The following is a 23842-nucleotide window of genomic DNA, read 5'->3' as shown; positions in this document are numbered from 1 at the left end:
CCTTGAAGGGAGAGAGAGCCCTTCAAAGGACGAAACTATGCATATATATATATTTCTCTAGCTAAGCTGCATTCAAACTAACAGTTCACATTAAAATCCAAGAAGAAAAAAAAAAACAAAAACCAACAAACCTAAACAAAAATCAAACAAAATCCTATAAAACAAACACATTGTTAATATTGTATTAAACAAAAAAAAAAAAAATAATAATAAATATGATATGAAAAATGCGACAAAATACCTTATACAAAATTTAGCATAAACCTAAAACAACTAATTAATTTAGTTAAAATTTAATAAAAACAAATCAACAAAACAAGAAATCTTTCTTTATATATAAAAAAAAAAAATAATCAAAATTTTGTTTCCTTTTTACAAACGAAAACATACCTGACTGTAGAGGCCCTATTAGATTACGGTAATTTTGAGGTCTTGAGTGAGTTTAAAGAAAACAAAGCCGTTGTACAAGATTTCAGCCAAATCGGGTTATACTTGCGCCCTCTAGACGCTCAAGAAGTCAAGACCCCACATCGTTTTATATGGCAGCTATATCAGTTTATGGACCGATTTGAACTATTCTTAGCACAGTTGTTGAAAGTCATAATAAAACACATCATGCAAAATTTCAGCCAAATCGGATAAGAATTGTGCCCTCTAACGGCTCAAGAAGTCAAGACTCCAGGTAGGTTTATATGACAGCTATATCAGGTTATAGACCGATTTGAAGTATTCTTAGCACAGTTGTTGAAAGTTATTACAAAACACGTCGTGCAAAATTTCAGTCAAATCGGATGAGAATTGCGCCCTCTAGTGGCTCAAGAAGTCAAGGCCCCAGATCGGTTTATATGACAGCTATATCAGGTTATGGACCGATTTCAACCATACTCAGCACAGTTGTCATAATAAAACACCTCATGCAAAATTACAGTCAAATCGGATGAGAATTGTGTCCTCTAGTGGCTCAAGAAGTCAAGACGCCAGATAGGTTTATATGACAGCTATATCAGGCTTTTTACCGATTTGAACCATATCCAATACAGTTGTTGGAAGTCATAATAAAACACCTCACGCAAAATTTCAGCCAAATCGGAAAGGAATTGCGGATATTCTTAGCACAATTGTCGAAAGTCTTAACCAAACACCTCATGGGAAATTTCAGCCAAATCGGATAGGAATTGCGCCCTCTAGTGGCTCAAGAAATCAAGACCCCAGACCGGTTTTTTTGACAGCTATATCAGGTTGTAGATCGATTTCAACCATACTTAGCACAGTTGTTGGAAGTCGTAATAAAACACCTCATGCAAAATTTCAGCCAAATCGGATAAGAATTGTGTCCTCTAGCGGCTCAAGAAGTCAAGACCCCAGATAGGTTTATATGACAGCTATATCAGGTTTTTTACCGATTTGAACCATACCCAATGCAGTTGTTGGAAGTCATAATAAAACACCTCACGCAAAATTTCAGCCAAATCGGACCAAATCAGCCAATCGGCCCTCTAGCGGCTCAAAAAGTCAAGATTCCAGATCGGTTTATATGGCAGCTATATCAAAATGTGGACCGATATGTCCTACCGACCTACTCTAATAAAAAGTATTTTTGCAAAATTTCAAGCGAATAGCTTTACGCGTTCGATTGCTGTCGTGATTTCAACAGACGGACGGACATGGCTAGTTCGACTCAGAGCGTCGAGACGATCGGGTCTTAGACGAATATTTCGAGGTGTTACAAACGGAATGACTAGATTAGTATACTTCCATCCTATGGTGGTGGGTATAAAAACAAAAACCTTTAATACCCTCCACCATAGGATAGTAATTTTGTCATTCCGATTATAACACCTCAAAATAAGTATCTAAGACCCCATAAAGTGTATCAAGAATATGATCGTCATGACATTTTAAGTCGATCTACCCATGTCCTTCCGTCCGTCTGTCAAAAGCAAGCTAACTTTCGAAGGAGTAAAACTAGAAGCTTGAAATTGTGCACAAATATGTGTTATTAGTGTGGATCGGTTGGGATTGTAAATGGGCCAAATCGGTCCATGTTTTGATATAGCTGTCATATAAACCAATCTTGGGTTTTGACTTCTTGAGCTTCTAGAGAGCGCAATACTTATTCGATTTGGCTAAAATTTGGCACAAAACGTTGAGAAATGACTTCCAACCACTGTGCCATGTATGGTCTAAATCTCTCCATAACCTGATATAGGCGCCATATTGAAAAAGTCATTCAAAGAACTTTACATGTGTGATCCATGGTGGAGGGTATATAAGATTCGGCCCGGCCGAACTTAACATGCTTTTACTTATTAAAGTTAATTTGGGTATTAAATTCCTGTTTCACAGTGAAATACCTATGTTTTTCACGAATACTTTTTTGAAAAACGGCAAAAAACTTACTGATAACATAATGCTTTTTATTGAAAATCTATTCAAAATTTATTATCCACATAAGTAATTGTGAAAAATATTAATTTTCACTGAGAAACACGAACTTAATACCCATCTTAAGCCAACAATAATGTGGAAGTAAACTTCTCTACTGAGTGGTGACGCTCTGCAACAACCCGTTCGGACTCGGTAATAAAACTGAGGAACCTTACCATTGAGCTTAAACTTGTGTCCGACAGCACTTATTGTTTGAGAGAAGTATCCCCGCTTGAAATTATCACAGATGTGTCTCATTGTTGTAGATCGTTGATGATTGTAATATCTCTCAGCTCCCGCGATCACTATACAGTGGGTTTTCTAGAAATTCATAATGTTGCTGAGGTTTAGCCAAGGGCCATAATATGCAAAACTTTTCAGTTCAAGAAGCAAAAAAAGTGTTTGCAAAACAAGCATCTTGAAATCTTCAAAACATTTTCCAGATCTCTCAAATTTAACAAATATTTAAGAGTTTTGACATAAGTGAATGACTCTGGGTGAAGAAGTGAGTGCTGTTGTTGGCAATATTGAAATATACTCGTACATTATTTTTCAGTTTTTTAGCATTTAGTGACCAAAAAGTGTGCATTTGCCATTTTCTCCCTATTCTGATTTGATGTTATTATTTGGTATTTTTTTTTTGTCCTAGAGAATTAATGTAATCGAAATTGTGATAGCAATATCAAACAGAAAAAATTACAGTTTAACTTATTCTGTAAAGCAACATACCAAAGGACTGCTTTGGTGCCTGTTTTTACTGAACTCGTGAACACTGAACCCACATGATGTTGCATTTTAAGATTACTAAAGAGCGAGACACGAGAGTAAACAGAACAAGTGGCTGTTGAGTAAATTCTATTGAAAAACAAAGCTTGGGTGTATTTTACACTGAGTCGTATGAAAGTTCCTCGCTGTCATTTTCAAAAGTTGAACTGTTCACACAAATCGATTTGCAAACTGTTTGTTTTCTCAAATAAAAAAAAAAAACTAGGCTTGTGTGTGTTTACCCAAGCTTTGGCCAAACCAACCACGTTGCCTTCGTACGAAATTCGTACTACGAGAGCAGACGACAAGAAAAATACTTTATCTGAAGCAAAATGCACCCGATTGCATGCATTGTACAACGTGTACTCACTGAAATCCGAATCAATCTTTCTTGTTGCTGAAGGGCTCCTTTTTTGTATTCACTCATCCCGTTGTCTTGGTGTCTTGTTATCTGTTTTACTCAGTTCTCAATTGTCTCATACAATGTTGTATGTGAAAACGAAGAGTTCTGTTCATGAAATGAATAGTTTTGCGCAGGCCTTTGCTACACATTCAATATCAGCGATATACCATGTGGTAACGAAGTTAAAATGGAGGGTTTTAAATTAAAGCAACACTTTTGGGTTTGTAAATGATCCTGTGTTTAACTCTTTTAATTCAACAACACCTTTCATTGTTTAGAAATATTCAAAACCATTTTTTTTTGTTTATTGTAAACATTACTGTCACTTCGCCACTGACCTTTAACAATCGATTCTGCATTAAATACAATCCAAGGTAGTATTTTGTCCATTGAATCAATAAAGCCACTCTCTAAGCAAACATTCTCTACACAAAAAGACCACATTCATTCGATAACCTATCAAAAGTCAAACAATACTATCTACCCGCACCTCAAGAATCGGATCAATCCTAGCACCAGAATAGAAGATAACAAATCAATACAAACAAAAACAGAAAATTGCATCCATCCATCCATTTACAGGCAGTCAATGGTCGGAGTTATGGGAACCAAAAAAAAAAAATCCGAACCTTCCTCAAAAAACGTACTGCTTAATCAGATATGTCTTGGTTACGGTGCTTGGGGGGGGGGGGAGGGAGCAATAAATTCATAATTTTAGATTGAAAACGCGGACATTCCATTTGACGATATCGTTAAATGCGATCTCTTCCACTACAGCAGAATATTGGTCTATCAATCGACAATGTGTCTGTCTCATGGTACGGCAGAATATGAGAACATTTGCTCATAGTTGTTCATTCCTTCAGTTATCAGTTGGCGATTTGGTTATGAACAAGCAGCCATCTCCGAGCAGATAATTTCGAGTGGCCCATACGACAATTTGTGATTACAAATTGGATTTGAAGTAGTCTTAGGTGCCACTGATAAGGGGGTCCTAATGAATTGTTCATTTTGATCGCCTGGCCCATCCGCCTGTCACTCAGTTGGGTTCTTTTATTTGACAAACTGTTGTCATTTCAATTAACATTAACAGCGTAAAAATAATCGTACATTCTGCTCTTGTTGTTGTGATTGGTTATAAAACAATAAACACAACACCAACTTTTGATAGGGTTGAGGGTCGCACCCAATGTAGCGCTTTGTAAGAAATGCTAGCAGGAATCAAGGGGACAATAAATTAGCAATTGCAGATAAGACTCATTTGTTGAAGAATTTTTCTTTGTAGTACCCCAAGAAAAATGTGTAGTTTTACCTGGAAGTTGGGATTAATTTTCGTAGAATTTTCATATGAGACACATTCCTTTATCAGGGAGCATATGTAATTTCAATGAAAGCAAACGGTGATGTTTTTACGATTTCTAGCTTAATATACTAAACCTTTGACAAATAAATGTATAGACGTTTATGAAAGCAATTTTTTTAAGCTCTAAATCTAGATTTAGGTTGAATGTGTAGCCCACCATGCGTTAACTCAGTTTAGACTATTGTAATACCATTATGGTAAATGAAGTGTAGATGAACAATACACAAATGTAAGTCAGGCTTGGTGGCGAGATAAAGGGAAAATAAGAGAAACTAGAGCAAGAGAATATCCCCCTCGCTCACATATGTATGCATCCTTCGGATAATACCGGTCAAAGTCCTATTTTTCTACTTGATGCCTGCCAACCAGTACACTCATAGAAAAAAAGTTGCTGAAAATAGCAAACAATGTCTGCTGAATATTCGTAGTTAAGTTTGAGGCTATTATAGCAGTAGTTCTGCTATTACAGCAGTATTTCTGCAATTTCAGAGCAGCGGGCTGACTACTGAAAAGTCTGTTATTTGCTGAAAATGACTGCTGCTTACATACAAAAGGGATGTGAGAAAAAAAAACAAGGAAGAGCGTGCTAAGTTTGGCCGGACCGAATCCTATATACCCTCCACCATGGATCGCATTTGTCGGGCTATATCAAGTTATAGTCCGATTCGGACCATAAATGAATTGAATGCTGAACATTGCAGAAGTCATTGTGTATTATTTCAGTCCATTCGGATAAGAATTGCGCCTTGTAGGGGCTCAAGAAGTAAAATAGGGAGATCGGTTTATATGGGAGCTGTATCAAGCTATTGATCGATTCAGACCACGTATGTTGAAGGTCATAAGGGAAGCCGTTTTACAAAATTTGTGCCAAATCGGATGAGAATTGCGCCGTCTAGAGGCTCACGAAATCAATCTCTCAACCCACCTTCTTAAAATCAAGCGCAATATCTTGTCCTATTTACTTGTACTGCGTGTAGAGCTTTTGGTTCAGTTCAGATTTCGATAAAGGTTCCATTTATATGTATGTTCGTCTTAGTAGGTCTAAGACTGCAATAATATAGTAATTTGGCAACCGATCTTTACGAAATTTGGCACATGTCACTCTAGTCTAGATTAAGGTTTAATTCCCGCATACATGCACGCCCGATTTAAACTAAAGGGTGATCATTTTAGCTAGGAGGCCACCGTAGCGTCCGCCTTTAACGCTAAAATTTCAGTGGTGGTTTGCCCCACCTAATGCTGGCAACATTTGTGAAACTTTTCTCCAAAGTGGTGTCGCACGGCGGCACGCCGTTCGGACTCGGCTATAAAAAGGAGGCCCCTTATCATTGAGCTTAAACTTGAATCGGACTGCACTCATTGATATGTGAGAAGTTTGCCCCTGTTCCTTAGTGGAATGTTCATGGGCCAAATTTGCATTTGTATTTGATTTTTTAGCTATTATCTTTTTGGCAACACTGGTTTAAACACCTCATGCATGTTTCGTGTATTGTTTCACTGTGAAACATCTTCAGTTCTATATTTTAACCATGAATCGTCTTACAAACAAACAACGCTTGCAAATTATGGAATTTTATTATCAAAATGCGAGCTCTGTTAAGAAAGTTCATCATGCTCTTCTTCCATTTTATGGTCGGTTTAATCGACCTACATAAGCGACTATGCGGGCTATTGTGACTTAATTTCGCACCAAATTCACCTTTTTGGACATTAAACCACCAACACGCTTACCTAGAGTGCGAACTGATACAAATATCGCAGATGTATCCGCCAGTGTTAATGATGACCATCAATTATCGATTCGTCACCTTTGCAGCAATTGGGCCTCTGTTACTTAACAACGAGGAAAATTTTGCTGAAGGATTTAATTTTGAGGCCCTTCAAAATACAGCTGAAGCAAGCATTGAAGCCGAACGACCTTTTACAACGCAGAATTGTTGGTGAATGGGCTCTTGGAAAGATGGCCGAATATCCACTTTTTTATCGAAAAATTGTGTTCAGCGACGAAGCTCATTTTTAGCATAAGCCGAATTATCGATTTTGGAGTGAAGATCAGCCGAAATTTGAAAACATCCGATTTGACTGAAATTTTAAACTTGGTATTTTTTATGACTTCTAATAGTCATGATAGGTACGGTCCGTATTGCATGGCAAGAGCTTTTAATGCATTCAGAAAACTTCACAGTTTGGTGTGGTTTATGGGCTGGTGGCATCATTGGACCGAACTTCTTCAAAGATAATGCGAATCGTAACGTAAGTGTGAATGGTGGGCGATATCGTGGGATGATATCCATTTTTTTTTTGCCCAAAATGCAAGAGCTCGACTTGCACGTAGTTTCAACAAGACGGTGCCACATGCCGCCCTGCACGCGTAACAATGGACTTATTAAGAGCTGAGATCAATGATCATTTTATTTCACGTTCGGGACTGGAATTGGCCGTCTAGTTCATGCCATTTATAGCCTTTAGACAATATTTTGTGGGGCTGTGTTAAAGCTCATGTCGATACAGACAAGCCCGCTTCAATTGACGCATTGGAAGACAACATTGAAGCATTTATTCGTGAGACATCGGCCGAAATGTTGGAAAGAGTATGCCGAAATTGGACTAAGCGGGTGGACTATTTGAAGCGCATATGGACCATACTATCGGACCACAACTAGCGCTCATATATGTAATCATACACTTTACGGTAGGCTTGAATATGGTCGGCAATGGCCGATTTTTGCCCCACCTTACATATTTAATCTTGTTAGAAATAAAAAATCCATAAAATGTTGAGTATATAATAAATATTTAAGATTTTTTTTCAGCTAACACACAGGGGATGTCCCCTATGAATGCAGTGCATTGCGTTGGCGAGGGAAAATTAGGAATTGGAGGGGGGAAAAGGATGTAGTGCTTGTTGACATTTGTCTTAAATCTCTGCATGTCAAAGTGGGTTGGAAAAACATTAGCCGGAAGTCGATTCCACATACGAACGGTTAGGGCGAAATAAGAATTCTCTCTATAATGCATTGTGCGGTCCACTGGCCAATCAAGTACAAACGGGTGTGAGTTCCTGGATGTCTAGAATCCCTGACCATCCTCCTTACATCAGGTATAAGAGGACTAATATCAGACGAACACACACCATGAAAGTACCGATAGAACAGCGCCAAACAACCCACATTTCGACGATGATGAAGGGAGGCAATAAAGTTGAATACCCTACAGTCCCCAATCAATGCCATCGCTCTCCTCTGTACACGGTCCAGTAGCTCCAGGAATGATTTTGAAGCTCCAGACCATACATGTGGGTTGTACTCCATTTTCGGCCTTATGAAAGTGGTGTAGATGTTAAGAAGATCAGACGGAGTAAAATAATTTCTACACCGTTTAAGAAAGCCTGAACACTTGAATGCTTCTTTCGATACTTCGAATACATGATTAGCCCAACGGACATCACTTTGTATTTTCATGCCCAGAACATCAAGAGCTTATGATTCCTCAACATCTACACCGCTGATAGACAAAGATGATCGTAATGGGTCAGCGTATCGTTTGTGTGACAACAAGCAGCACTGAGTCTCCCGTGCATTAAAATCTACTCGATTCATTCGACCCCACACAGAAATGGCCAGCAAATTCTGGCAGAGTGTATCGTCCATAACCCGCTTCTTGTCTTCAATCTCTCGAAGACTTGGCCTATGGTCGAATGAGTACGAATGACAGAGATTACTGTCTATAAATACAAATATAAATACAAATGTTGCCCATGAGCATTCCAATAAGGGGCATCAATGGAATGCTCATGGGCAATGATAAGGGGCATCCTTTTTATAACCCAGTCCGAAGGGCTTCCGCAGTGCAACACCTCTTCGGAGAGAAGTTTTTACATGGCGTAGTACCTCATAGCTCAAAAAATGTTAGCTGTGTTTGTGATGGTCTCGCCAGGATTCTAACCCAGGCGTTCAGCGTCGTTGGCGCTTAATTTATACCAGCATCCATATGTGTAAACATAAATTTTATTTGTTTTTATATGTAGGACATAGGGCATAGGGAACAATAGAACGGTCCAGAGTTCAAATATTTCTCACTGAAATAACGAAATTATGATCGAAATTTGCCGTGACAAACAGAACTACATTTTTTTCCCTCAAGTTACGAATGCTTTAAGTTTTTCCTTAAATTAAAAAAAGCAAAACCTCAAGACAAGAAATGCGCTGAACTTTAAATATACCCTTCATTGGTGAGCGTGCGGTGGTGTGGTAGCGAAGAGAGCGGAAAGAGGCAACAACAATGACGAAAAATCCCCATGGAAAATCAATTCTTCGTCTTAACTGAACTTATCTCTTTGTGTTGTTGTATTGAAGTTGTTGTTGTTTTTGCTGCTGTTGTTGTTGTATCTTGTCAATGGCGTCTATCACTTTAATTTCAATATGAATACAGACTGATACACTCACCAACACAAACAAAAATTTAATCATACACACACATACATATATACAAATGCCAACGAAATACCCTGAGATACTCGTACGTACTAACAATTCAAGAGACGACGTTGGAAAGCAACAAAAAAAAAAAAGAATCACAAAAGGTGTTGGTTGCGAATACTCGTCCTTTGCCTACTCAAATGGGTGGTGATTTTGGTTGGGTGGTTGGTTGAGTACGCTGTGTGAAGCCTTTGCTGGGCCACAGAGCGACTGGCATTGTTTAATATTCCCTTCATGTGTTAGACATGCGCTCTTTCTAAAAAAGCTTTTGGGGCTTCCCAACAAAGCAAATTCGTTGTAGTCGTAGTCGTCGTCATCATGGTCGATTGTCGACATCGACATCGACATGTTGAGGAACATTTCTGGTGGTGGTGCCCAGATGTGGCAATGTTCCTACAAATTCTCATATACACTAGTGCCAGTGTGAGTGTGTGTGCGTATTTAGGCTGCGTATTAAAGTACAAGTTACTAATTTTTTTGTATTTTGCAGATACAACTTTTTCTTGTTGTTTGTTGTATTCGCCTGATGTTTTGTTAGATTTTCAATAGCGTTGAGTGTTGTGTTGGCTGGTGCGTGTGTAGGTACTTTAACTCGCCCTCCCCACCTCATGCTATACCCCCACGCCTTTAATATGGTCTCATGTGTGTACGCACACGTGTATATATTAAGCTTAGAAGAATGTCCGTATGTCGTTATTACTTTGAGCGGGGTATGGGTGTAAAGCATCCAACAGCCACACACACATATATAGTCATCGAGAATATGTGTTCGCATGCATGTGCACATGTTTATGTGCGTTTGAGTGTGTATTTGTAAATAGATAAATCATTATTTGGCTTGTAGTCATTTTATTGTACCCATTGAACAACTTTTTTTGCTCCCTCTCAATATGTTCGCAGCCAGGATGTGTGGTGTTTGCCTGGGTGGTTGCTTGTTGAGAGCATGAGCTTGAATGTTGGTTTGGCTGGTTGTTCATGTTCATTTCATATCCCAAAAATATTTTGCTTCATATGTGTGGGTACAAGTGCGTATCGCCGCCCTATGCATTTGTCTCCTCTGAATGAGAGCGACTTGTGCTTTTTGCCTTTACTTTTTGCAATTTCAACCATACAGATTTCTGTGTTGTTGTTTTTTTTTCCTTTCGGTACACAATTAATTTGAGGACTCTTTAAATATTGTAAAAATTTAATTTGTTGCAGGAAGAGAATTAAATATTTAAACATTGATTACGACACATGTGTTCGCTCGTTTACTACTCCAATCACTTTAATTGATGGAGAACTACTTTAATGTCCAACGAGTTCGTTCAAATAAAAAGCTGTGGATATTTTGGGAAATGTCGTTGAAGTCGAGTTGTTTTCAATTCTTATTTTTTCCTTTTTATAATTAGTTGATCTAAACTTCGGTTGAGAGGCATCTTGGAGGATTGGCGCAGTGTACCCTCCACAATAGGATGGGGGCATTCTAATTTCGTCATTCTGTTTGTAACACCTCGAAATATGCGTCTAAGATCCTATAAAGTATATATATTCTTGATCGTCATGACACTTTAAGTCGATTTAGCCAAGTTCGTTCGTCTGTCTGTCTGTCGAAAGCTGGATAACTTTCGAAGGAGTAAAGCTAGGCGCTTGAAATTTTGCACAAATACTTTTTATTAGTGTAGGTCGGTTGGGATTGTAAATGGGCCAAAGCGGTCCATGTTTTGATATAGCTGCCATATAACCGTCCGATTTGACTGAAATTTTGCACGTGGTGTTTCGATAATTGTGCTATATATGGTTTAAATCGGTGCGTAACTTCTTGCCTTGACTTCTTGAGCCTCTAGAGGGCTCAATTATCGTCCGATTTGACGTGGTGTTTTGGTATCACTTCCAACAACTGTGGGATGGTCGAAATCGTTTTATTACCAAGTATAGCTGTCATATAAACCGATCTTGGATTTCTTGAACCGCTAGAGGGCGCAATTGTTATCCGATTTGACTGAAATTTTGTACAACGGCTTTTCCCATGACTGTCAAGGTACGTATCAAATATGGTCCGAATCGTTCCATATCCTGATACAGCTCCCATATAAACCGATCTCTAGATTCTCCGAATGGCCTGAAATATTACACCATGACTTCTACTATGGTTTTCAACATTCAATTCACTTATGATCCGAATCGGACTATAACTTGATATATCGCCAATAACATAACAATTATTATCCATTATTCTTTGTTTGCCTAAAAAGAGATACCGCGCAAAGAGCACGACAAATGCGATTCATGGTGTAGGGTATATAAGATTCGGCCCGGCCGAATTTAGCACGCCCTTACTTGGTTTTTTATACCCTACACCATCACTGTGGTACAGGGTATTATAACTTTGTTTGCAGCGCTAAGAAGGAGAAGAGACCCATTATAAGTATACCGATCGGCTTAGAATCACTGCCTGATTCGATTTAGCTATGTCCGTCTGTGTGTCAATGTATTCTTGTGATCAAGGTGCAGATCGCATTTGTTGACCGATTGTATTTCAATATATGTTCCCTGCATTGAAGGAACAACGTATTCTCAGTGGTGTAGGGTATTATATAGTCGGCCCTCCCCGACTATTGCTTTATCTTACTTATTTATGGGGATAAATTGTTTTTCTTTTTGTACTGAGAAGGCCTACAGGTCTTGGGCACTTTGTAGACGGGCCGTAGGCTCGAAATGGGGCCTAAATTCAAGGATAATTCACTTGCTCTACAAGACCATGATTGGACCAATACCAATACTTAGGTCTCTATGGTCTGTGGAGAAAAAGTGCAATATAAGGACCATACAACAGGTTTAGAGAATCTGGATACTATGTACACTGGACACTATTCTAGATATCCGACTTATTGACATACAGATTAAATGTGAGGAAGTCACTGCGGCTATGAGACTTAAGGCGATGGGAGAATGGTATATCGCGGTATAATCGAGGCGACGGTAGGAATACTGGAAGAAAGGGAAGAGGTTTCCGATCGGATACCTGAGACTATACTTCAGGCCGAGTGCGAGACACTGCTGCCAGCGGCACAGTCTTGGATTGACGGAACCCGAGTATTGCCATTTGGAAAATCATGTTTAACGGATGAATCAAAGCTAGAGGACAGAGTGGGCCTGGGGTCTACATTAAGCACCCATGGACTGGGATCTGTTAAGACTGCCTGACCATAATACGATCCTGCAGGTAGAGATCCGGATACGATCATGCAGGTAGAGATTTTCACGCGAGGATGTCGAGTGTGGACATCTTTACTCACAGTAAACCGGTCATATGGGCAATAACAACCAGGACAGTAAGGTCTCGAACCGTCTTGAAGTGTAAGAAGGAGATTAACGTTTGAGGATGGCACGATCCACATCGATTGGGTGCCGGCCCATAGAGGAGTAAAGGGAAATGAAAGACAGACGATTTGGCTATGAAGACCAGAGAACTGCCGTCAATAAACTTGGTTAATCCAAAGCCTTTCGGATCGACGCATTCCGAGTTAAGGGAGTGGAGTGCATGTAACACTGTGGAATAGCGAAAATCCTATTGGGAGATCCAGATCGTGAGAAGACGAGGCTATTACTGAGAGAAAGTAAGAAGGAGGTCTGTATAGCTTTCAATATCATAACTAAATACATAGGACTACGTGCTCACTTATGCAAAATCCGTGTGGCAAGAGAAAGCATGTGTAGGGCATTTGGGGGAAGATGATGAGACGTTGGAGCATTTCCTATGTCATTGCCCGTCTTTTGCGGCTAACAGACACCGGTACTTATGTGGGGATACAATACCAGACATGAACCTACTTAGGGGCGTGGCGTTATTTTCCTTTCGAGTTAAGCTTTTAAATGATTGAAAATTGTATACAATGGAAAAATGAAAGCCGCAGAAGATATGCCACACCAACCATGATTTGACGCGTTTCGACTCTTTGGTAAGCATGGGGTCATCATCAGAAATGTATAGGAGTGAGGGCTTCAAAGGTCGTACATTGGTAAGTTGTATTATCTCGCAGAAATCGGAAAAAACTCTAAGAAATGCATACAACACACTAACCAATCCCGACACTTTGTCCTACTGGCTGTCAGTTGGTCATTGAAAAGTTCAACTCGAAGAAGAAGCCCTCAAAACTAAAGAAAGGATGTAGTGTTTATTGACATTTGTCTTAAATCTCTGGATGTTAAAGTCGATTCCACATACAAACTGTGCGGGCGAAATAAGAATTCTCTTTATAATGTATTGTGCGGTCCGCTGGCCAATCAATTACAAACGGGTGTGAGTCCCTGGAATGTCTAGTATCCCTGACCAACATCCTTACATCAGGAATAACAGGACGAATATTAGATGAACACACCATGAAAGTACCGAAAGAGAACAACGCCAAACAACCCACATTGCGACGATGTTCAAGGGAGGCAGTAGAGTTGGATACCCTAACGTCCCCAATCGACGCCATCGCTCTCCTCTGTACACGTTCCAGTAGCTCTAGGGATGATTTTGAAGCTCCAGCCCATACATGTGAGTTGTACTCCATTTTCGGCCTTATGAAAGTGGTGTAGATGTTAAGAAGATCAAACGGAGGGAAGTAATTTCTACACCGTTTAAGAAAGCCTAAACACTTGAATGCTTCTTTCGGCACTTCAAATACATGCTTAGCCCAAGGGACATCACTTTGTATTTGCATGCCCAGATCATCAAGAGTTTCTGATTGCTCAACATGTATGCCGTTAATAGGTAAAGATTTTCGTCATGGGTCAGCGAATCGATTATGTGACAACAAGCAGCGCTGAGTTTTTCGTGCATTAAAATCTGCTCGATTCATTCGACCCCACTCAGAAATGGCAACGGCAAATCCTGGGAGAGTGTATCATCCATAACTCGCCTCTTATCCTCAATTTCTTGAAGACTCGGCCTATGGTCGAATGAGTACTAATGACAAAGATTACTGTCATCCGCAAATGAGTAGATCGGATTTGATGTCTGACTCAACAGATCGTTGATGAATATAAGAAAAAGAGAAGGAGAAAGAACAGAGGCCTGGGGTACACCTGTGGTCAATTTATGCTCTTTGGATGAGAACCCATCTGTATCGACTCGAATTTTGCGATATCTGAGAAAGCTCCAAATAAGTCCAACGAAGCCATTACCGACACCAAATGCGAAAAGCTTTGATAGTAGTGCACCGTGACAGACCCTATCAAATGCCTTGGAGACACCCAGAGCCATAACCTTTACTCTCACCAAACTGGTACATTGAGCGACTCCAACGTTCAGACAGAAGTGCCAAGAGGTCGCCCGAAGAGTGATTTCTGCGGAACCCACACTGTTGGTCGCTAAGAAGGCCATTAGACTCTAAATACCTCATAAGATGATGATTAACCATGCTCTCCATAGTCTTGGAGAGAGCGTAGCATATCGCTATTGGTCGATAATTTGCAGGATTGTTTGCCTCATCCTTCTAAGGTATTTAGTTTCAGCGAAATCGGGTAACAAATCCGCTTTTTATGGGCTTAAGACCCTCAATCTATAGCTCTATATGGCAGCGATATCGAAATATTGTCCGATCTGGACCATATTTAGGTTTGATGACGGAAGACTTAAAACAATTCACTATCAAAATATCAGTGAAATTGGATAATAATTGTGTGTTGTATGGGCTTATCAGCAGATCGGTCCATATGATAGCTATGTCTACATATGGCCCGATCCTTGATATTGAGCTAACATTTGGCACAGCGTTTGATACACGCTGGTTAAGATCTTGAACTGGCAAATTGGACCATATTTGGATATAGCTGCTATATAGACCGATTTTCCGATAAAGGGTCTAATGCACATAAAGACTTTATTTTTCATTCGATTTTACTGAAATTTGAGTGAGTGGGTAGTTTAAGACTTCCCGACAACTAACCCAAATATAGTTTAGATCGGACTATATTTAGATATAGATACCATTTAGACCGATCTCCCGATAAAGGGTCTGAAGACCATAAAAGCTTTATTTATTACCTGATTTCGCTGAAATTTTAGACAGTGGGTTAGTTTGAGCCTCCAGATATCTAACCTTAATATGGTTCAGATCGGACTATATTTGGATATAGCTGCCATGTAGACCGATCTCCCCATAAAGGGCCTGGAAGTCATAAAATTTTTACTTTTTATCCGATTTCGCTGATATTTGAAATTGTGCGCAGTTTAAAGATCGGACTGTATTTAAATATAGCTACCATATAGTCCGATCTCCCGATAAAGGGTCTGAAGCCCATAAAAGCTTTATTTTGTAACCGATTCCGCTAAAATTTTAAAAAGTGAGTTATTTTTAACCTCCTAATACCCGACCTAAATATGGATCAGATCGGACTATATTAGGCCACTGCCGGTAAGTGGCCTAATACCAATAAAAGCTTTATTTATTACCCGATTTCGCTGCAATTTGCAACAGTGAGTAGTTTAAGACCTTCCGACATTTGTCTCAAATATAGTTCAGATCGGGCTATATTAAGATATACCTGTCATATAGACCGATCTGCCGATAAGGGTACTGAAGCCCATTAAAGCTTTATTTATTACCCGATTTCGCTGAAATTTTATTCAATGAGTTTTTTTGAGCCTCACGATATCCGACCTTAATATGGTTCAGATCGGTTTATAATTGGATATATCTGCCAAAAAGACCAATATTTTGTTCTACAAAATGGAATAGTGACATATATATTAGACCACTCAAAGTCCGTGCCAAATTTGGGTGTTTCAGTTATCCAAATTTCACCGGATTGGGACGAAATGGGGTTTACATATATACCCGAGGTGGTGGGTATCCAAAGTTCGGCCCGGCCGAACTTAATGCCTTTTTACTTGTTTTAATTGGATAAATTAAAAAGTTAATTAGAAATTTCAAAAATGTTCAATCATTTTTATTTACTTTGAATTGAAAATTTTGTCAATCACCTTTTTCAAAAACTGTGATTGATGTTATCATTTTCGTGATTGAAGCAGTATCAATTAACAAATTAATTGGATCAATAAATTTCGTAATTGAAATCGATTTTTATTTTTTCGGTGTACGTTGCTAAAAATATTTTGATAATTTTGAACATTTCCTTTTATAGTGTTTTTGGATTTGTAAAATGTTTATAATCGAAAAGGCATTTGCATTGTATATGTTATAAATGCTTTAATAAAACATTTAATTTACTAAATGTTGATGACTTTTTTTCTTCCTTTTGTAAACCATATCCAATACACAGACAAAATTCACAATGGCCCATTCCACTTCAAGTTCTCGTGCCAATTAAAAAACAATCAAACTTTTTGTTCTTCATTTTCTTAGTAAAACAAAGCAAAGGCAAAAAAAAATTAAAAGCCATCCTAAACAAATGCAAACTCTTTTTAATAAAATTTTTCAATTAAGACCAAAAGAAAAAACAGATACTTTTACATTTTCGACAAACCCTTAACGCATATAGAAATGCTTTAAATACAATAGAGTGGGCACTTTCATGTGTGTAAGAAATTACGAAATGAACTAAATGCTTAAGGTGAGATGAGACATGAGTAGTCAGAAAGTGACAAGTTATGCTAAAACACCACTTACAAAAATTAGTTCATATTGTAATCAGTGTTGCCGTTTTTGATAGGTTCCTACCAAAATTGGTAGTTTTTTATTCTCTTGGTAGATTGGTAGGATAACCTCATATTTTGGTAGGTTTTACTGAAAAATCGCCGGGGATAACTTAAAATTCTTTAACTTCTTGTCGCCAGTGTGTATTCGTTTATACTGCAGAATAAAAGCATGGATGTCGAGGGGCCTTATACTGTTCAGGGCTGTTTCAAATCTCAGAGAAAAAGTTCTAATCTCTGAATGATAAAATTTTAATATTTACTATAACTGGTACGAGTCAGAGAACTGCATGAGACCCAAAATTTGGCACTCAATATCCACTTTGACCAAAGCCATTGTCTGTATCGCATGCCACATAAAAACAAAGTTAGCTAGAAACATACGCACAAATATAACGGAGTGAAAGATGCGCGAACGTTTTAGTAATTGTTCAGTGGATATGATATTCATCATGGTCGACGGACATCGTGCGTTGTTTGCAAATGAACACCACTCAGATGAGTTCCATATAAAGCCAAAACAAGCACAGGAATGAGACATAATATTTTGTTAAGCGGCGTAGATATACTCCCTTATTTTTTGCACTTGCTTTTTTATTTTTTAATTAGAATGTCTGTCTGTCTTTGTCTGTTCTAAAGTGAAATACTTCCTTCCATTTTTTTCTTTAAACAATCGATTACAAAACCTGGAGCGGTGCGGTTCTCATTCTTAAAATCCGTTCCCCTCCGACAAAATAAAAATCTTATAAATACGCATTTTATTAGGGGTAAGTTTTTCCGTTTGCAACACATCGAAATATAAATTTCCGACCCAACAAAATATACATATTCTTGACCGTCATATAATTCTAAAGCGATTTAATAACATCGGTATATCTGTCCGTCATTCTACCTGCCTTATCCGTGTCTTGTAATCACGCTACAGTCTTCAAAAATTGTGATATTGAGCTGAAATTTTGGCACAAATTCGTATTTCTTCCATACACTGATTCTTCGGTGGATTATTCTATGCTCCTAGTTATACATGCCAAATATTGTCCCAATCGGACTATATTTAAGTATATATAGACCAATCAGCCGGTATAGGGTCTTAATGCCATAAGAAGCGCAATCATAACCCGATTTCCCTAAAATTTTAAACAGTTGCAAATTTGCCCATGAACATTCATTCTAAGGAACTGTGGCAAACTTCTCACATATCACTGAGTGCTGTCCTATTCAAATTTTAAGCTCAATGATAATTAACCTCCTTTTTGTAGCCGAGTCCCAACGGAGTACCGCTATGGGACACCTCTTTGGGGAGAAGTTTTAACATGGAATAGTACCTCAGAAATATCGCCAGCATTAGGAGGGAATAACCACCGCAGACATTTTTTTTCTGAAGTTTTCGCCAGGATTCGAACCCATTCGTTCTGTGCCATAGGCGGACATGGTAACCTCTGCGCTACGGTGGTCTACGGTGTATTAGGCCACCTGTAATCCAAAACGAATAGGGTCCAGATCGGACTACGTTTGGACAAAGCTGCCAAATAGACCGATGTGGCGATTTTGGGTCTCAAGCCTACAAAAGCATTTTTTATTACCCGATTTCATTGGAACAGTCAGTTCTGTTGCAGACCTTGTCATCTATGTCAAATATGGTCTCGATCGGATTATATTGATGTTAAACTGTCATATAGGCCGATTTCCAGGTATAGGATTTTAAGGTCATAACAGACGCATTTATAACCCGAATTCGCTGAAATTTTAAAAAAATGAGTTGCACTAGGTCTTTCTATATAAGGACAAACAAAAATATATTGCACGAACATTGGTTTATATATCCATTTGGCGGGATTTGAAGTTGGCGCCGCCTTTCTATATATCCCACCATAAATAAGATTACCAAATCATAAACAAACGCAATTTCGCTAAAATTATCCCACCCATCCCCGAGAACTGGCATTTTTGAAAATAGTTTAAGAGGAGGGAACGCCCATTAAAGTTTGGATGTTAGATCTACTTCATTCCCTTGGTTTTGGGGGTGGATTGGAGTAGTTAAACTCTTTGCCCCGAAAATGGATATCAGATTCATACTCTATCCAAAAAACCTCATTTGAGCTACATATTGCCATAGTCGGTATATATGCCTGATTTAGAAGGAGTTTATGAGATGAGGCGTCCCTTGAAACACTTGCCCATAAATCGGATATCAGATTTGAACCCTTTTTGCCATAATCCACAAATATGTAGGTTCGTGCGGCCACCCACGCACTTACCCCTGAAATATCAGCATCGTGCTCTACTCTCAAAATTCTTTTATTTAAGCTCCAATTGTCATTGGTTTATGAGAGTTTATGGGATGAGACTATCCCCAAATACTTGGCCTCAAAATTGGATATCAAATTCGTTTTCTACTATCAAATACCTATTATTTATTGCCATAGTAGGCAAACACGGCCGGTTTGAAGGGAATTTGGGGGACAATTACAGAAATTATATCAGCATCGTGCTAGAGCACAATATTGTTTGAGCCCCATAATGCCAATCATTTACAAGGTGGCTATCAAGATATTCAGGACTGCGCGTCTCGTTCAAACCCACATAAAATTAAATATTTTTGTAATGATTTTCTATTTATATTGAAGATCATATTTTAAAGCTTCCAATTTGGTAAAAAGTGTACTCTACTAGCAAAGTCCTTATACTGCTGTCCTATTTTATCTTGATCGGCCTTCATATACCATTTTTAATTCCTTTTTGTTTTTGGTAGGATGGGGGAGGGGGATTGCCCCCTGATACATCCTTTCATTTGAGTAGAATATATTCTCGGTTGTCCTACATGACAGATTGTTGTTGTTTTTATTGGGTGGAGCTGGTTGGTCCCCCCGACGCTCAGACCCAAAAGACAATTTATTTGAGTCCTTTATTGTAACGATACATGTCCCTCTTAATGGCAGGTACCCACCAGGTACTTCAATCTTTATATGAACATTAAATTCGAACTCTACTGACATAGACATCACATATTGTGCCGTCAAACTACAAGTCCTATTGTAGAGTATTTATTGGGTGCTCTCGTGTATACCAGATTCGTAGTCAACTCCCAAATACATTCCATTTGATACCCATTTTGTGACGTTGAAATTAATGCCCGTCACCTTTCACCAAATTCTTACAACAGATGTATGCTCAACTACCAAACAGCTTTAATTTGATACTCATATTATCCCAATCGGTAAATATGCCCTGTTGAGGGGTTTTGGGGGGTGGGGTGCGGTGCGGTGAGCGCCTCAGATACCAAGGAATAAATTCGTATATCAGTATTGTTTTCTACTTTTAAATACCCTTTTTTTATATCCATATTGTCCCAATCGGTAAATATGTCCTGCGGGAGGGTTTTGGGGGGTGAGGAAGGCCCTCAGACACCAAGGAATGTCAGATTTGTACTCGTCTTTTAAATACCTTTCATTTGATATCCATATTAGCCAATGCGGTGAAAGGCTCCTGTTGGGGGGTTTTCTGGGGGTGGGGGACCCCCCGAACACTTAGGATGTAAATTGTATACCAAGTTCGTAGTCTGCTCTTAAATTCTTTTCGTTTGATACCCATATTGTCTACATCGGTAAACATGTCCGTCCGGGTGGGTGTTGGGATGGGGCGTCCCCCCAGGTTATATGACCCCAACATTTTATGCCGAATTCCTGTTTTTGGGGTAGCACAAGGCGGCATGCAATATTTTGCTTAAATCGGTGCACCTATCTCCGAGATCTGGCGTTTTTGAAAATTGTGGTAAGGGGAAGAGTCCGTCCCCTTTCGGATATGAAAAAATGTAGTACCCTATTTTCATCGGGGGCCCATGATAATTGGTTCAGCCGATTTTGCGTCTATACGGAACACACAAACAAAGTGCAACAATTTCATTTTTATATAACAGAAGAATGAAGATATAATAGATACGTTTGCTTCAAAATCCATGGAAAACCACTCTAATATATATTTGGTGTATGCATGCTTACATATGTACATATATACTTTTATTTATGTACATATGTATGTATAAATGAAGTCGAAAACAGCAAAATAACAAGAAAAACAACTACACACAGCTTCATATCATACTTAAATACATTTTTCGCATTCTATAAGACACACATAGACAGGGAGCACAGCACTGTGAATGATTCATACATAAATAGATGTCATCCTAACAGAAGCTGAGCGGTTGGGCGGGTGGTGGGAGGCCGATTCCGTGAACTAATAAAAAATTAAAATTAAAATAGACTTTGTGAAGTGACTTTTTCGTCAAAGCAAAAAGTGGAAATGCAAAGATAGCAAAAAGAAACATAATTAAATACGACAACGAGAACGAGAACGGAACAACTAAAAATTAAAATCAACAAGTTAAAACAAAGAAAGGGGTTCACAAAACACTCTACGTCAGATATCCTTTTCCCTATCATACGCAAGAGGTAAGTTTAAAAGTCAGCGACTTTGTATTTGCTAAAGCCTTTAATGGGGAAAGAAGGAAGAAAGTAGCATTGTTTGCTTTTCCAATATTTTAGGTTGTATGACAATACATAAGAGTGCATAAATTGGTTAGTAACAATATGCCAATACGTATAATACTTTTAAAGACCACAACATTTTATCTAAAGGCAACATTTCTAGAAAGTTTTTCTGTTAAGAAAAAATTCAATAAAATTTCACCCTATAGACAAAAGATATGGAAAAACTATTTTGAAAGCTTCACTTATCCAGATCTTTGTGCAATTTAATTCCCTTTATCGAATGTTGAATTCATATAATAGTTACACCAAAGGAAAAATTTTCGTATTATGAACGATTCTGATTGTTGTATTAATGAAATCTGAAACTAATATTAAACCAACATAAAATTTCATTTATACAATGAAACTAGTTACATTGTATACAGTTGTAAATATGATGAATTTAATCGTTATATATGAGAAACACAGTCGTTGTATTAATGACAACTGGTTATTGTATTAGCAGTCAATATTGATTAAAAAAATTGGTTTTCATTGTATTTACGAAATTTTAATTGTTGTATTATTTATATAGAACTTTTGTATTAAGATTGTCGAAAGGTTGTTCATCAAATTTGTAGTTATGGCCTTAACTCCATTCGGTCTAATTTTCTACCGAGAAACAAGATTTTGACTTTGACGTAGATGGTTGGGGATCCTTAGGGGTATTCAAAGTGTCGTGGTCCTTATTCACAAAATTATCGTTCTTTTACAAATTGACATTATCATCTTCATATACATATTCAATCTCAATCTGTCCAGAAAGCACCAACTTCACTATTTGAAAACTACAACACAACTCGCGCCATACATAAACTCACATTGTGCATTATATTTGGGTTACTACCTCTAACGAATAATGTACATCTAGATAACGCTACCCATAGGCTATAGGCTCGTGAAGGACTGAAAAAATTAAAAAAAAAATATATAATATATATATGTCTTTTGCCCCGAAAGTAGATATCAGATCCAAAAACCACATTTAAGCTAAATATTGCTATAGTCGGTATATATGTGTAGTATTTCATGCTCTACTCCTCAGTACCTTTCATTTGAACCCGTACGGACCTGGTCGGTGAATTTCTCCTATTTAGGTGTGTGTTGGGGAGTGGGGTGGTCCCCAAACACTTAGCCCTGAAAATAAATCAGCGTCGTGCTCTAATCTCAAATATCATTTATTTGAATCCCCATATTGCCATTGGCCTCAAAATTAGATATCATATTCGTTTTATAATCTCAAATACCTTTCATTTAAACCCCTTATTGCAAAAGTCAGCAAATATGTCCGGTTTGGGCAAAAAGGTCCTAGGTTAGGTTACTATAAGATGGCACACAAAATTTCGCTTGAATTGTACCACCCATCTCCGAGATCTGGCGTTTTTGAAATTTAGGAATTTTAGTTTTTAAAGTCCTGGCCCCATAAAAGGCACATTTATAATCCGATTTCACAGAAATTTGACACAGTGACTTTTCGACATCCTTGTTTTAGATATAGCTACTAAAAAGATAAATATTTTGTTATACACAATTGAACAATGACTTCCAAAACGGAACAAAGTTCGATATAACTGCTATAGAACATAAGGTATGCAATTTTCACCGGATTTTGATGAAAGGTGGTTTACATATATACCCGTGCTGGTGGGTATCCAAAGTTCGGCCCGGTCGAACTTAACGCCTTTTTACTTGTTTTTATTTTAGATTGGATCATTTCGAATCACTTCTTTTGACAATTTAAACACCTTAACAGCTTCGGTTATTTTTACATAGAGTATGAAAAATAAAGTCTTGTTACAAATACATTTCTTGATTTAGTTTTATAAACCTAAGAGATCTCTAACAAGCAATGCCGACAGAACGGACAAAACACTGCTGAACATAGCCACAAAATACAGATGGATGGTCTACAAAGACAATTGGATACATGGCCAAAGAGAAAATGAAACTTTTTTAAAAAGTTTCTGTTTATTTTAGTTCATAAAATTATAATTTGGTTAGGAATTAAAGGGTTTTGTACGGACGACCTATAGCAAGGTACACCTTTACCCATACCCACACTCTTTAACCACACGCACTTTGAATCTGTGGCTCTGCGTGTTGCTGCTTATGTAGGTCTACCAACCGCAATCTTTTCGAAAGGCTCCATTCTTTCCTTTGGCCATTTTTTTCCTTGGCTTGCTCGTTCATACTTTCGTTCTAATGGAATATTTAATTCATCGTTTGTATCTTTGTCCTCGTTCTTTATGA

Source organism: Stomoxys calcitrans, chromosome 2 (assembly GCF_963082655.1).
Source record: "Stomoxys calcitrans chromosome 2, idStoCalc2.1, whole genome shotgun sequence".
Classification (NCBI taxonomy): Eukaryota; Metazoa; Arthropoda; class Insecta; order Diptera; family Muscidae; genus Stomoxys; species Stomoxys calcitrans.
The sequence above is the reverse complement of the archived record's forward strand: the minus strand, read 5'-3'. Positions refer to the sequence as shown.